This window comes from Gopherus flavomarginatus, chromosome 21, assembly GCF_025201925.1.
Source record: "Gopherus flavomarginatus isolate rGopFla2 chromosome 21, rGopFla2.mat.asm, whole genome shotgun sequence".
In the NCBI taxonomy this organism is placed as follows: domain Eukaryota; kingdom Metazoa; phylum Chordata; order Testudines; family Testudinidae; genus Gopherus; species Gopherus flavomarginatus.
This window is the reverse complement of record NC_066637.1, coordinates 14,284,504-14,298,130: the sequence shown is the minus strand read 5'-3', so window position 1 is coordinate 14,298,130 and position 13,627 is coordinate 14,284,504. Positions and strand designations below refer to the sequence as shown.

Sequence of the window (13,627 nt, the reverse complement as noted above, 5' to 3'; positions counted from 1 at the left end):
GTGCGGAGATTGAGCCATTACAAACTATGGAAAATGCACTAACCAAGATTGAAAACTCTGATTCCTCTAGCTAGCAGAAAACAATCAGCTAGTCAAGTGACACACTGGAGGAGGAAAAACAATGAGGAGTCCTTGTGGCACCTCAGAGACTAACAAATTTATTTGGGCACAAGCTTTCGTGGGCTAAAACCCACTTCAAAGCTTATACCCAAATAAATGTGTTAGTCTCTAAGGTGCCACAAGGACTCGTCGTCGTTTTGGCTGATACAGACTAAGGAAGTAGCTTACCAGTCAGCTTCAGGGAAAACAGCCGTGTGAGAAACTTAGAAATTCCAGCACTCTTCCTATTCTCAGGAAGTGTGGGTGCTATCAGACTGATGTCCCAAGGCCCTGCTTCCAGGCTGCATCTTTTGCCCCAGACACAGTTAAGCAGAGGCTGCTAAGTCTGAAGCCCCTTTGACATACCTTGTTCCTCCCCACTTCAGTCAGCAATCTCCCCTGCTACAGCTCTTCCAGCCTCATGACTTGGGCATGGGAAGTCTGCAGTACTTAATGAAGGAAGGGTCTCGTAGAAAGTGTGACTTGATGAAAGCACAGAGTCTACTAAATTCCGGGGTAAAATAAAGCACATGGGGACCAAGAAAGTACCAAAACCCTCCCATGGGTAACAGCTCAGTGCTAATTATGTCAGCAGGTTTTAAAAATTTAAGAAGTGGAGCCTCAAGGGTAAGCAGTCCCATTTGGTGTAACTGTTTTAGCATTCCTAAACTATCAAAGTCCTTGGACACATGCGAAAAACAACACTATGCTCAGACTGTTACATACACTTCAGCAACCAACAGACAAAAATAGAAAAACATGGGGAAGTCGCAACATTATGGCCTTCCTGAGATTTCATGAGTTTCCCTGGTTTGCTTTTGAGTAATACTTTATATTTATGTAGTGCTCTGATTAATCTTCACAGCAACCCAGTGAAGCCCAGTAGGCATTGTCCCCATTTCACAAAGGGCTTGGGGGAGAACAGAAGGAAATGATTTTGTCAACGCTCCTTAAATCAGTCACAGAAGTAGGATTAGATCTCAGCAGTTCCTGCCTCACAACCCTGTGATCAATCCATTAGGGAGACATGGTGGGTGAGGTAATATCTTTCATTGGACCAAGTTCTCTCTAGGCAGGACAAACACAGGATGCAACAAAAAGCAAGTTATGATGATACTACCAGAATCTGGCAATTAAGGTTTAGTAAAGTAAGATAAGTCTATTTACTGTGAAGAACGTAGTACCCCAGAACAGGCTCTGTCAACCAGATTCAAGAACACTTTCTGGAAGCCTATAGATCAGGGGTAGGCAACCTCTGGCACACCAGCTGATTTTCAATGGCACTCACACTGCCCGGGTCCTGGCCACCAGTCTGGGGGGCTCTGCATAGAATCGTAAGACTTTAAGGTCAGAACGGACCATTATGATCATCTGACCTCCTGCACAACGCAGGCCACAGAATCTCACCCACCCACTCCTGTAACAAACCTGTGTCTGAGCCATTGAAGTTCTGAAATCATGGTTTAAAGGTGCAGAGAATCTTCCAGCAAGTGACCTGTGCCTGACGCTGCAGAGGAAGGGGAAAAACCCCCAGGGCCTCTGCAAATCTGCCCAGATTTACTGCTAATAGTCAAAGACCAATTAATTGCTAAAATTAGGCTATCCCATTATACCATCCCCTTTTAAAAACCTTATTTACTTTACATACAACAATAGTTTAGTTATATATTATAGAAAGAGACCTTCTACAAACGTTAAAATGTATTACTGGCACGCGAAACCTTAAATTAGCGTGAATAAATGAAGACTCGACACACCACTTCTGAAAGGTTGCCAACCCCTGCTATAGATTAATACAATGATTTGGTTACTAATGCTACATACACTTCAGCCTTATGATGGAAGCTAGATAGAAGGCTGCTCTCCTTACCTGGACCTCTGTGGAGAAACTTATACTCTGATAAAAACTTAGTTCCTATGAGCATCTTGGACAATGCTCAAAATGAATTGAGCTGAAATGGTTAGTATGTGACCTGGCAGAGGACGCTCACTACAATCTTTGATTATAGCCACATCTCTGGTTTTCCAAGAACGAAATGCAGCTACAGTAGGCTGGATAGTTAACCGATAGATTAGAATGGGTGACTTAGATCTCTCCCTCTTTCTCGGTTGGGTTTAAGGTGGTTTATTTATACTGGGTACCTTTATATTCAGTTTCATAGAACTCAGGTATTGATTATTATATTTCTAGTATACAAGCAGCAGCTACAGGCCTAAGGGGTATTTAGAAAAATGCGATGCCAGGTGTGGCACTGGCAATATCCCTTTTTCTTTTGAACAAGCAAAGTATTTTCTACCTATTTATCTCTGATTATTCATAAGGGTCATAGATATGCACGATGCTATGCATAGAAAGAGAGACAATCTCCATGTCCCCAGGCTGCTTACAGTCTGAAACGTATAATCTTAAGAGCCCAATGATTTCAATGGGAGTTGGATTGGATCCTAATTTTCTACAACTGTATCCTGAGACATTCACTTGCCTGTTCATTTTTTTAACTAGCAGTTCACCCATCTCCATGCTAGTGAATGGCATCTTTTACATTCTCCTTGTATAGCATCAGGTAGAGACCAAATTTATTTCACAACAGTAGTCGTCTGCTGACAAGGAGACAATCATAAGTAGCACACTTTCTCCAACAGGTGCACATATATTACTGTCATTGCTTCCTCCTTGTTTTATTCTATTCTATATAGGTTCTGATATTGTGCTTATCACTATAGCATTCAAGATCCTTCCAAAAGCAGCAGAGAGTCCTGTGGCACCTTATAAACTAACAGAAAGATCCTTCCAGTAGCTTATTAAGCAATAAGACTGACATGTCACATTTGTTCTTTCATCCTCTTCCCAGGAGGAGAAGTGTACGTGGTAGAATGTTTTCCTTTGTAATTTTTTTTTAATAATAGATGTAGCAATATTTATTTTAGAGAAGGCAAAGGCAATGGAATGCTCCTTGCACGTGGAGCGGAAGGCAGCGAGGTTTCTGAAGGTTCTTAGTTCCTCTGGGAGTTCACTGCGTTTGCAATTGACGCTACTATAGGAATTCTGACCAAATGTAATGATTAAGCCTAATGTTTGTCTTAAGCTACATAAAAAATAAAAAATATCTAATTTCAATATATGGCTTAATTTAAGCCATTTATTTCACAATATTTCTTTTTTTAAATAATGCAAACTGATGAGATATGGCACTTGTATAAAATCAAAAACAGAGGTCACTTCAGCTGACAGAATTTCATACCTAGGGCTTTATTTATCTCACATTAGCAGCACAAGATTTTGCTTTAACATGGCTCAGCATTCCTGTGGAAATGCATGCTGTACTTGTGAAGCACACATCCAAGCACTGAAAACAGAGCTAAATTGGACTTATCCTACCTTGCCTAAAATAATTACTTACATATTTCCAGACTTCAGGAACTGGCAAATGTTCTTATCCATGCATTTTACAGGATGCAGCTTTTCAATCAGGTTAGAACCCTCTGGGTCTCTGGTTTTAAGATGCTCCCTGCTCATTAAGCTGGTATAAAGGATATTATAACTAACATATACATTCAGACAGGAAAACAGTAAAAAATACACACACATACTTTTGCCCCTCAAGATAGCTGGGCTGAGCCATCTAAAGTGTATTTACAAAATGAAGCCATCATACTCCTCACATTCCACACTGAATATAGTCAGAAATCAATATGCAAGTTCTACTGATGTGGTGGTGCCAAAGCTACTGTAACAATCTTAATAAAAAAAAAAATCAAACTACTTTGACATTCTTGGTAATTGGCATCTAAGCAAACTCAACCATAGCTGTGTAAAAGCAAACCTCTCTCCCTACTACTCAAACTTTATATGCTCAGTCGCACCTCAGATAACTGGGCACAAATTGAGGTGAATTCTATGGTCAACTCTGTTGTTGCAAATGCAGCCCAGCTCTACAGAAGGGGTCACCCCACATACTCTCTTGTTCAGAGCAAGCCCTGAAATGGATCATCGGTTTTCAGAAGCTGTAACTATTGACACAGGACCAGAAAGCAGAATTTTTGTTACTTCAGGCTTCTAACACATCATCTCTGGGCATAACTCCATTCTATAGTTTGGAGACACTCTGAACACATTAAGTTAATGTCAAACCAAAGAGACTATCCTGAGTCCACCTATCACTTTGTCACTTATCTTCAGCATCAAATCTTCATGACTTGATTCCAAACTCACTGCTGTTTACCTTGTGCTTTTAAGAAGGGAGTGGAAGGCCTCCCAAAATCCCATTCTGTTAGGTGTGATGACCAGGGTTGTATCGGAAGCCCATCAGCTGAGGTTTATTTATTGTTTTCTCTAACACCAAGGCCATCCCCTGCGCTGTAGAACCCTTAGTCCTGCGAAAGCATTCAGAAGCAAAAATTAATTTAGGAAAAGCTCCCTGTTCCAGTCTGTAAACCCCTGTAGAGCAGACTGTGCTTTCTTGTCTGTCTGTGCAGCACTGCCACTCTGTGGGTACTATGGAATCATTCACTTCAGACAACGTCTAAGTGTCTCTATCTCCTTGCTCATGGAAAACTGTCCCACAGTTACTGTTCTTTGGGTCACAGAACTCTTCACAAATCAGTTTCCATAATGTGTTGGCTTTTACGCTTATGCTTGTGAGGCATTAAAAGTGTCATCTTATGTAGCCATAAATGCTGGAGTTGGTCTGAGGCCTTCTCCAGTTCTTTACTATACTGTCCCCTTCAGTATGGTAGGGTTAAAAAAAGAAATAGATGAATTCATGGAAGATAGACTATCAATGACTATTAGCCAGGATGGGCAGGGATGGTGTCCCTAGCCTCTGTTTGCCAGAAGCTGGGAAAGCTGGGAATGGGCGACAGGGTATGGATCACTTGATGATTCCCTGTTCTGTTCATTCCCTCTGGGGCACCTGGCATTGGCCACTGTCAAGAAGACACAATACTGGGCTAGATGGACCATTGGTCTGACCCAGTATGGTCGTTCTTATGGTGCCTTCTCACTCCTAGTCTTCCCCCCCACCCTTCTGTTTTTAATTCAACTGCACTTTTGTCATCTTTCAAAGCCCTGCCACTTCCCTCCTGCATTTCGATGATGCCTATTGTATGACATCACCTCCGAAGTCTTTTTTTACCCTCTCCAGCTGAAGTAAAACAAGCTAAATAAGGTCCAAAGTCATTCTTCTTAAAAGGACTGACTGGATCCAGGGCCGGCTTTAGGAAGTGCGGGGCCCAATTCAAACATTTTCGGCGGGGCCCTGGCAGGGATGACTTAAAAAAAAAAAAAAGTGGGAAAAAAAAGCCTTTCATTTCTTTCATGTATTATTTACTTTCCATAACTATATAAATAAAAAAATTATAATTTATGTACATTGCATCATATATGCTGTTGATTGGTTATTAATGACTGCTGTTTCACATGTGTGGGTCCCAGCTGCTCCCTGCCCACCTCATTGAAGCAGATGTGCAGGGTTACTGTCCTGGAGCTGCAGGGCAGCAGTGGACATGGGGCTGGCTGGAGGCAGGGCAAGGGGTGGGGGGCTGGTTGGAGATAGGGGGTGGTGGGGCGAGCTGGCTTCAGGCAGGGCCGCAGAGGGATGCAGCAGGGGTTGGCAGGGCTGGAGACAGAGGCAGAGACTGGCTGGCTTCAGGCAGGGGTGTGCAGCAGGGTTGGCTGGAGACAGGGCAGGGTGTGCAGGGCTGGTGCGGGCAGCAGTGTGTGTGGGGCTGGTTGGCTTTGGGCAGGGCCACGGGTGTGTGGCAGGGGTTGACTGGAGACACGGCAGGGGAGTTGACAGGGACTGGCTGTGGGCACAGGGTGCAGAGCTGGCTGCAGGCAGGGGGAGCGGGGCTGGTGTGGGCAAGGCAGAGGGTGCAGCAGAGGCAGCTGGAGCCCCAGCCCTTTAAATAGCCCCCAAGCTCCCTGCTATCCCAGGGCTTTGGAGGCTATTTAAAGGGCCCAGGGCTCCCCAGCTTCTACCCTGCCCTGGACCTTTTAAATAGCCACGGGAGCCCTGGGGGTGAGGGGCTCTGGCGGCTATTTAAAGGACCGGGGTGGCAGAGGCAGGCAGCTGGAGCCCTGGCCCTTTAAATAGCCCCCAGAGCCCCTTACTACCCCAGGGCTCTGGAGGCTATTTAAAGGCCCAGAGCTCCAGCCGGGAGAGCGGGGCCGCGGGGCTTGCCGCGCTCCAGCCGGGGCTTCAGCCGGGAGAGAGGGGCTTGCCGTGCTCCCGCCTGTGCTTCGCTCAAGGGAGTGGGACCACGGAAGACCCCTGAGCAGATCGCAGCCAGGGACCCGGGGTAAGTTTAAAAAAAAATGTCTAGGGCGTGGGGCCCCATTCCTGGGAATCAGGCGAATCGGCCTAAAGCCGGCCCTGACTGGATCCAACCCTACCACCCGCATGTTCCTCTTGATCCTGTCTCCTAAGTAATTTTCCTTCAGTACCCTTCAGAATTTTAGACACTTCCTCCCTTTCCTATATTCTGCAAAACATTAAAATTGCCAGCTGACTGCCCTTCCTCGTTTCCCAGTCCAATTCCCCTCACTTCAAAATAAATACAGCCTCTGTATATCAGATGTGGTTTTGCATAATTTTTTTTTATGCACACTAAATATTTTGCAAACAAAACAGCTAAAATTAAATCAGGTATTGAGAGTAACATTCAAACACTCACACTGCAAGGAAGCTGCCATCTATCACCACTCCTGACCATGTTCTTCATCAGAGCGCTGACAAAAGAATGCTTTGAAAAAGGGAGTCGCCTACCACGACTGTGCCCAGAAGTCACTGCATGAGACGGGGTGGACAGCTACTAATAGTTGCAACATGCTGATAAGATGCATTGCCACAGAACTATAGATCTGCTTGAATCACTGCATGAGTTCACTCAGTCCTTGCTCAACGGCACAAAATTTGGAGTTACACCCACGATTGAGGAAAGTTATCATCTGCTTTGGGTAAAAGACCTGAGAAATTCTAGCCTGAGAAAGTGCCTGGTAAAGTTTCCAAGTCCTACAGGTGGGTCCCTGGATGGGTTCGGAGTGTGGGGGAGAGGCGGCAGGAGAGCGCGAGCCTGATAGGGTAAGTTAGAAAAGGGAAGTATAAGAATTGGAAGGGGGAGAGGGGGAGAAGAAAAAGGAAAAAAAATTTTAACAGAAGTAGTAGAATGCAGGGTGTAGGGGAGAGGAGAGGGAAAGAGACAGAAACTGAAGACAACACAGGGGGAAAAATAGACCAGGGCCTATTACAGGAAAAGGAAGCAAGAAAAGAAGGGAAATAACAAAAGCAAGAGAGATGCATTGAACAGTTACAGTGGAACAGTGTTCAGGGAATCACTGGATGAATTTCACTGCTATTCCGAATAATTTACTCGAACCCTTTTCTGTGCCATTGGATCAGCTCTGTATAGTTGGCCAAATACTGTCCAGGCAATGTATTATTTTACAAGTACCTACAAGATTCAAATAACATACTGAACTCAGTTTTTCTTTCTTTCTTCTTCTGTTCAGCCAACCCTAATAGTAAGTTATTTACCAATGTGCTGAGGGTGGGATGACTGGCCATGCTCCTTTCTCTTCTATTCCTATGTTTCTGAGGTAGAGGTAACTTATTAGGGCAGGGATTGGCAACCTTTCAGAAGTGCTGTGCCAAGTCTTCATTTATTCACTCTGATTTAAGGTCCGTGTGCCAGTAATACATTTTAACATTTTTAGAAGGTCTCTTTCTATAAGTCTATAACATATAACTAAACTATTCTTGTATGTAAAGTAAATAAGGTTTTTAAAATGTTTAAGAAGCGTCATTTAAAATTAAATTCAGACTGGTGGCCAGGACCTGGGCTGTGTGAGTGCCACTGAAAATCAGCTCGTGTGCTGCCTTTGGCACGCGTGCCATAGGTTACCTACCCCTGTATTAGGGCATCTAATCTGTTTGCTACAATACATTCTCAAATGATTTATAGTTAAGTGACTCAAGCAATGGGGCTTCCATCACATCCCTTGGGATACCGCTGAACAATCTACCTGACCTCTCTAATTCATCTTATAGTAAATTAACTTTGTACATACCAGCTGGTCCTGTGTGCTCTTGTAATCTGTTTAAATGACCATTTGCATCAACTATTCATAACATGCATTTTCCAGTTCTCTATCCCCCATGCATGATTTACTCATAACAAATGCTTTTGTATCTAATATATCTGGGGGCAAAGGGAATGGGAAATACATGACAAGAGGAAAGATATGAAAAAAGGTTAATGTCTGACTTTAAGACAATTCACCGAAAGGAGATAAGAGGCAAAGACTGAAGTATTTTGAATCTAAGTGGTGGCAAGACAGGTTCAAGAGTAGAGAGACGGTATGCTGTAACACATTTCCTTTCAAAGCAAATGGAAGGAATGGCTTGTCTTTTCTCTAAATACTGTAACAAAAAGAATTTGTCACTGCTACAGCTGAAGATAAGATCATTTTGAAAAAACACTGGACTAGAATGGACAATATTCTAACCAAACGGCACAGTAAAGTCTTTTAGGATGTTGTCACGCATTATTCACACATGCTTGCCAAAACAACTGTTAGGACAAAATAAGCTTGCTTTTATTTCTACCATCAATTGTATTAGCATTAATATCAACTTAAAACATTCACCTGTGTTATTAATACCATCCTAGATTATTAGAAGTTTTTTTGTTATTACTTATTCTGTTTGCTTTTTGCATCCCTTGGGCAATAAAGTCAGCTTCACTAACAGGTTGTTAGTACAGCAATGTTTGGGTTTCAGGGGGCTACTAATAGGTTTTAAAAACAGCTATTTAAATTTGATTTTTTTTAAATTGTAGAAACATTTCCAGCAGTTCTTATAAAAAACTGTTAGCTGGTTTGCTTCTAATAAAGACCTAGGGTAACATTTTGAAAAGCCCCTAAGCGACTTAAGAGCCTAAACCGCATAGACCTTCATAAAACACATGTGCCTAATTCACTTCTGAAAATGAGACTTAGGTTCCTTACCCCTAGTACATAATTGGGTTTCTTTCTATTACAATACACCAAGTGGCAGAAATCCTTTTGTTCTGTTCTCCCACAATATGCCTGTGTGCAAGTTCCCTTAAGCAAAGCCACACACCGAATCAAATTGGCATTGGACAAGTGGTGTTTTCTGCTGACTACCTCAGTTCCAGTTTTTCCTTCTAGCCCCCACTGCTGCAAAAGTTCACATGCACATTCACAGTCAGTCACGTGCTTAAGCATATGCAGAAATAAGTCCCCTTGAGAAAAAGCTAGAGGCCCAACTCTCCACTGCCTTGTACCCACGTGTCATCATTTAGATCAGTGCCAAAGGGGCACTGAACACAACTGATCAGGAAGTGTTCACATCCTCTTTGCACTGGTATGAGGAAATACACAGCGCAAGACAATGGAGAAGGAAGGTCACCATTTAATTCTCTAACAATTAATAGAAACTAAGAACAATCCTTCATTCTGACACTCTTTGGAAAGGTACTAGCACACAGACACACTGGAATGCAGAAGTATGACACGACGTGCATAATAACCATAAGCCCACATATGATTTATTGATATACCTTGTTAGATGACAGGCCATCAGCTAGTAAGATAGAATGAACCATTATGAAATTACAGCTCACTATACTAACAACAACAGATATGGTACTAAGATTGCTTTCGTTTACATGCTCAGTTGCTCAAAAAACAGGTTTTTCACAAGAGTTGTAAAACCAGTTTCCATCTCTCTATTTTAGGAGACTAGTTTTCTGTTTATACTGTATTTAAATTGAGTGTTTTAAACTTCTTAGACTTTCAGCTGCTCCTTCTGTGTCTTTGGGCATGAGTGGGGCTGACTTTCAACTGGACTTCATTTGCTCCCAGGTGGTTGTTATTAATTTTTAACAAGAGAAAGTTAGAAGGCAATATTAGGGCCATGAAAGTTGCAGTTATACATGTGAAAAGAATCTCTGTAAAGGGCAGATCTGCTAGCGTGGTCATAAGACTCAGGGCACGTCTATACTGCCCAGCAGTTTGGACCACTGGGGTGTGAATAGCAGCGCACACCAAAGACATACGCTGTGCCTCCCTTGTGTGGACACCATGGGCGAGAACTAAAAAGTTCCCATTTCTCATTAATGTGACCTTGTTTGAAGAGAGTTAATGTGAATTAAGGACCTTTTGGCTTGTGCCTGCAGCATCCATGCAGGCAACATTTAGCACAGTACTTTGGTGCACACTGCTATTCACACCCCGGTAGTCCAAACTACAGGGCAGTGCAGACATGTCCTTACTTCCACTATTTATGAGTGAGACAATCAACATGATTCACAGAAGCCTACACCAGTGCCAGTGGGTGGGGTCTGGATCAGACTGGGAAAAGCCAAGCAGCTTAGCTAGGAATCTTTCAGACTCCTGGCTCCAAACTGGTCCCAAATGTTCTCTCTTCCCTTTTAATACAAAAAAGACGTTTTACCCAGCAATTTTTCTACTATCCCTCATCTCAGTAAACTCCAACGTCCCCCCCACCAACCCCTGCCCCCCTACAGAAGGGGGCTATGTATATCACTATAAATCAATGACACAGTTTAATCCCTCCTGAGTATTTTTGCTGGAAGTTCTGTCCTCAGCTCTGAAACCTGGCCAGTTGGTAAGGCAAATGTTCTTCTTTGATTAACCATTCCACTATAACCAGGTGAATTCAAACACACTAGAGATGCTGAAAACACCAGCTTGGGAAATATTAGATATAAATATATTCTTAGGCACACAATCTTCTTACATGAGATAGCAGTGCCAACTTGTTCCGGTTACGTTAAGGAACCACTTCAATCTTTCCCCCATATTACTTGCAAGGTAGCATACAGAAAGTACCCCCCAGGGTCACCTCAGTAGTTAATGAGCATCCCCAGAATTCCCTAATATTCTGCATCACTTCACCCTTGAAAGTTTTCCCTCTAGCCTAATTCAACTGTACTCATCAAATGCCCACAAAGAGTACTAATAAAACTGCACGGAATTATAAGCTACCCAAGCAATGATTGGATAATGAATTACATTCAGCTCAGGGGACGGGGTGCAACTTTATTGACAGGCAGTTGTCTCCGTTGTAATATACATGCCCAAGTCATCTTTGTAGTTCTCTATCATACCAGCAGTGCAATAACCCTCCTGACACCCAGATACTACAGCAATTACTGCCCTGGCCCTTAGGTATTCGTGTTTGTATTGCAGCAACACCTAAAAACACAAAACAGGATAGTGTTTCCACTGTAATGTAGTGTAACAAAACAGTCCTTGCCCCCAAAGAGCATACAGACAAGATAAATGGTGGGAGAAAAAATATCCTATCTCCATTTACAGGTGGGGATCTGTGGCAGCACAGAGAGATTAAGCGATTTGCCTGAGGTCACAAGGAGTCGGCGGCAGAACAGGCAACCGAATCCTGATTCCCCAGTCCCTGCTGAATCCCTCAGACAGAAGGCTACCCTTTCTCATATGGCAGCGGTACCCGAAAAGGATACCTACAGTGAAACCCATTGATAGTGAGAACTCTCATTGATAAGGAAACGGCATTCAAGTCCTGTTGTTTCCAAGGAGCAAACTGCAACACGAGTTATAGCAGCGGTGGCCACATTGCAGCTTGTGAGCCACAAGCGGCTCTTTTACAGTGAAGCGTCTCAGGAAGCCCCTCATGTCCCCCCAATCTCCACCTACCAGACGGGGGGGGGGGGGGGGGAAGAAAGGCGGAGGACTCAGGGCTTCTGCCCTGCAGCAGGATGGTGGGGCTCGGGGGCTTCTCCCCATTGGGGAAAGGGGTCTTGGGGCTTCCGCCCCACGGGAGGCACCTGCTGGGGCTCAGGGCTTCAGAAGCACCTCCCTAGCCACACCACCCTGCCACAGGGTAGACACCCCGAGCCCTGGCAGTTGCACCCGGCTCTCGTGCTTCTGAAGATTATCATATGGGGCCAGGAGCCGCGCCAGGGTTTTTGGCACCCTCGGCGGGGGTCCTTCAGCGCTCCTGGTCAGCAACAATTCTGCAGTGGGGGGGGGAGGGGGTGTCCTTCCACGGTCCCGGTCTTTGGGGCACTTCAGCGGTGGGTCCTGGAGCGAGTGAAGGCCCTGCCGCCAATTGCTGCCCAAGACCCAGAGCGCGGAAGGACCCCCTGCCACCCAATTACCGCCGAGGGTGGCAAAATGCCGCCCCCCCAAATCCTGGTGCCCTCGCCTAAATGGAAGCACCGGCCCTGTATGGGGCTCAGAGGGCCAGTCAATTTGGCCACTCCAGGATTACAGGGCGCTTGGAGGACAAGTTCTGGCTAACGAAATAAGGTGATCGCAGTGCAAATCATTTCCAGCTGAAGGAGCTGTTCGGCCCGCCCAGTTATGGAGGCTCATTGCTCAAATCCGAGACAACCTGCAGCAGCGGCAAGTTCCCTAACCGTGCGCACCGCTGCCAGGAAAGTCTACAAGTGGCCTGCGGAACAGCCACTCGGAGGAGCTCCGGGATCCTACCCGCACCTTTGATGCAAAGCAGAAACCCGCCAGGACAGCCCGGTGCGGCAGGGACCCTGCTCCCAGGCTCCGGCCAGGGCCAGATCCGGATCCGGGGCCAAGAGTTACAACAGGAGAAAGAGAGCGAGTTACTCCGGGCGAAGGCGGGGGAACGAGTCCGTCCGGGAAGCGCGGGCAAGAGGGAGCGGCGCAGGAGAAGCGGCGGGTTCCTCCCGGGGTCGGACGTGGAAATCCGGGGCCGGGGCGTGGCACAGCCCGTCCACCGGAGACCAGGGCGCTCCGGAGCGGAGGGAGCCCCATGGCTGGCGGGTCCAGCCCCCCTGCGATCCGAGCGCACCGGGCAGGGGAGGCGCAGCCCCTGGGGAGCGCTCGGAGCCTGCCTGGAGCCGGGGCGCCCCGCGGAGGGAGGGCTCCGGGCGCCCCCAGGTCAGGGCACAGCTTCCCCCTGGAGTCGCCAGGCTGAGACGGACTCGGCTCCCTCCCCAGGGCACGGGGAGCGAAGTCCGCGGGGGGGAGTTACCGGGCTCCGGGGTGCGCGTCCCGCTCGGGCCCCACTTACCTGTGCGCCTCGGGCACCGCTCCATGCCCGGCAGCCCTCCCCAAGCGCTGCTCCGCGCCGCCGCCGCCTCCTCCTCTTCCCCATGGCAGGGGAGAGCCAGGGCGGCAGCAGGAAGCGAACAGCAACCGGGCGGCTCCTGCAGTGCCCTCCCCGCGGCCGCTCCACGCCCCCTGGACGCCGCGCCCGGGTCCTAGAGCCTCCCGACTCGGCACAGCAATGAGGGGCGTGTGCAGGCGGCCGGCCAAGCCAGGAACCGCCCTAGCCAGTGGGTGGGCTTGGGGCCACATGGCCCTTGCTGGTGCCTGCAGCCTCTCTAGCCAGGCCTGGGCTCTGGGCGCGGGAGCTGAGTTCTGATCTTCCCACAGCTGCTTCAGTGGGACAGGGAGGTTACTTGACATCCTCATAGCACCTCTCCTTCCACTGGGACCCACTACTGAAGTGCTACCCCCTCT

General features: G+C 46.6%; 1 protein-coding gene across 1 annotated transcript in view; it reads right to left on the bottom strand.

Annotated features, from left to right (window-relative positions):
• Positions 1 to 13,296, bottom strand: part of TMEM51 (transmembrane protein 51) — a 35,939-nt gene extending 22,643 nt beyond the window's left edge. The window contains exon 1 of the mRNA XM_050931569.1: positions 13,176 to 13,296. The gene's annotated coding sequence lies outside the window, so the exon portion shown is untranslated. The remainder of the gene's footprint in view (positions 1 to 13,175) is intronic.
• Positions 13,297 to 13,627: the final 331 nt, after the last annotated feature.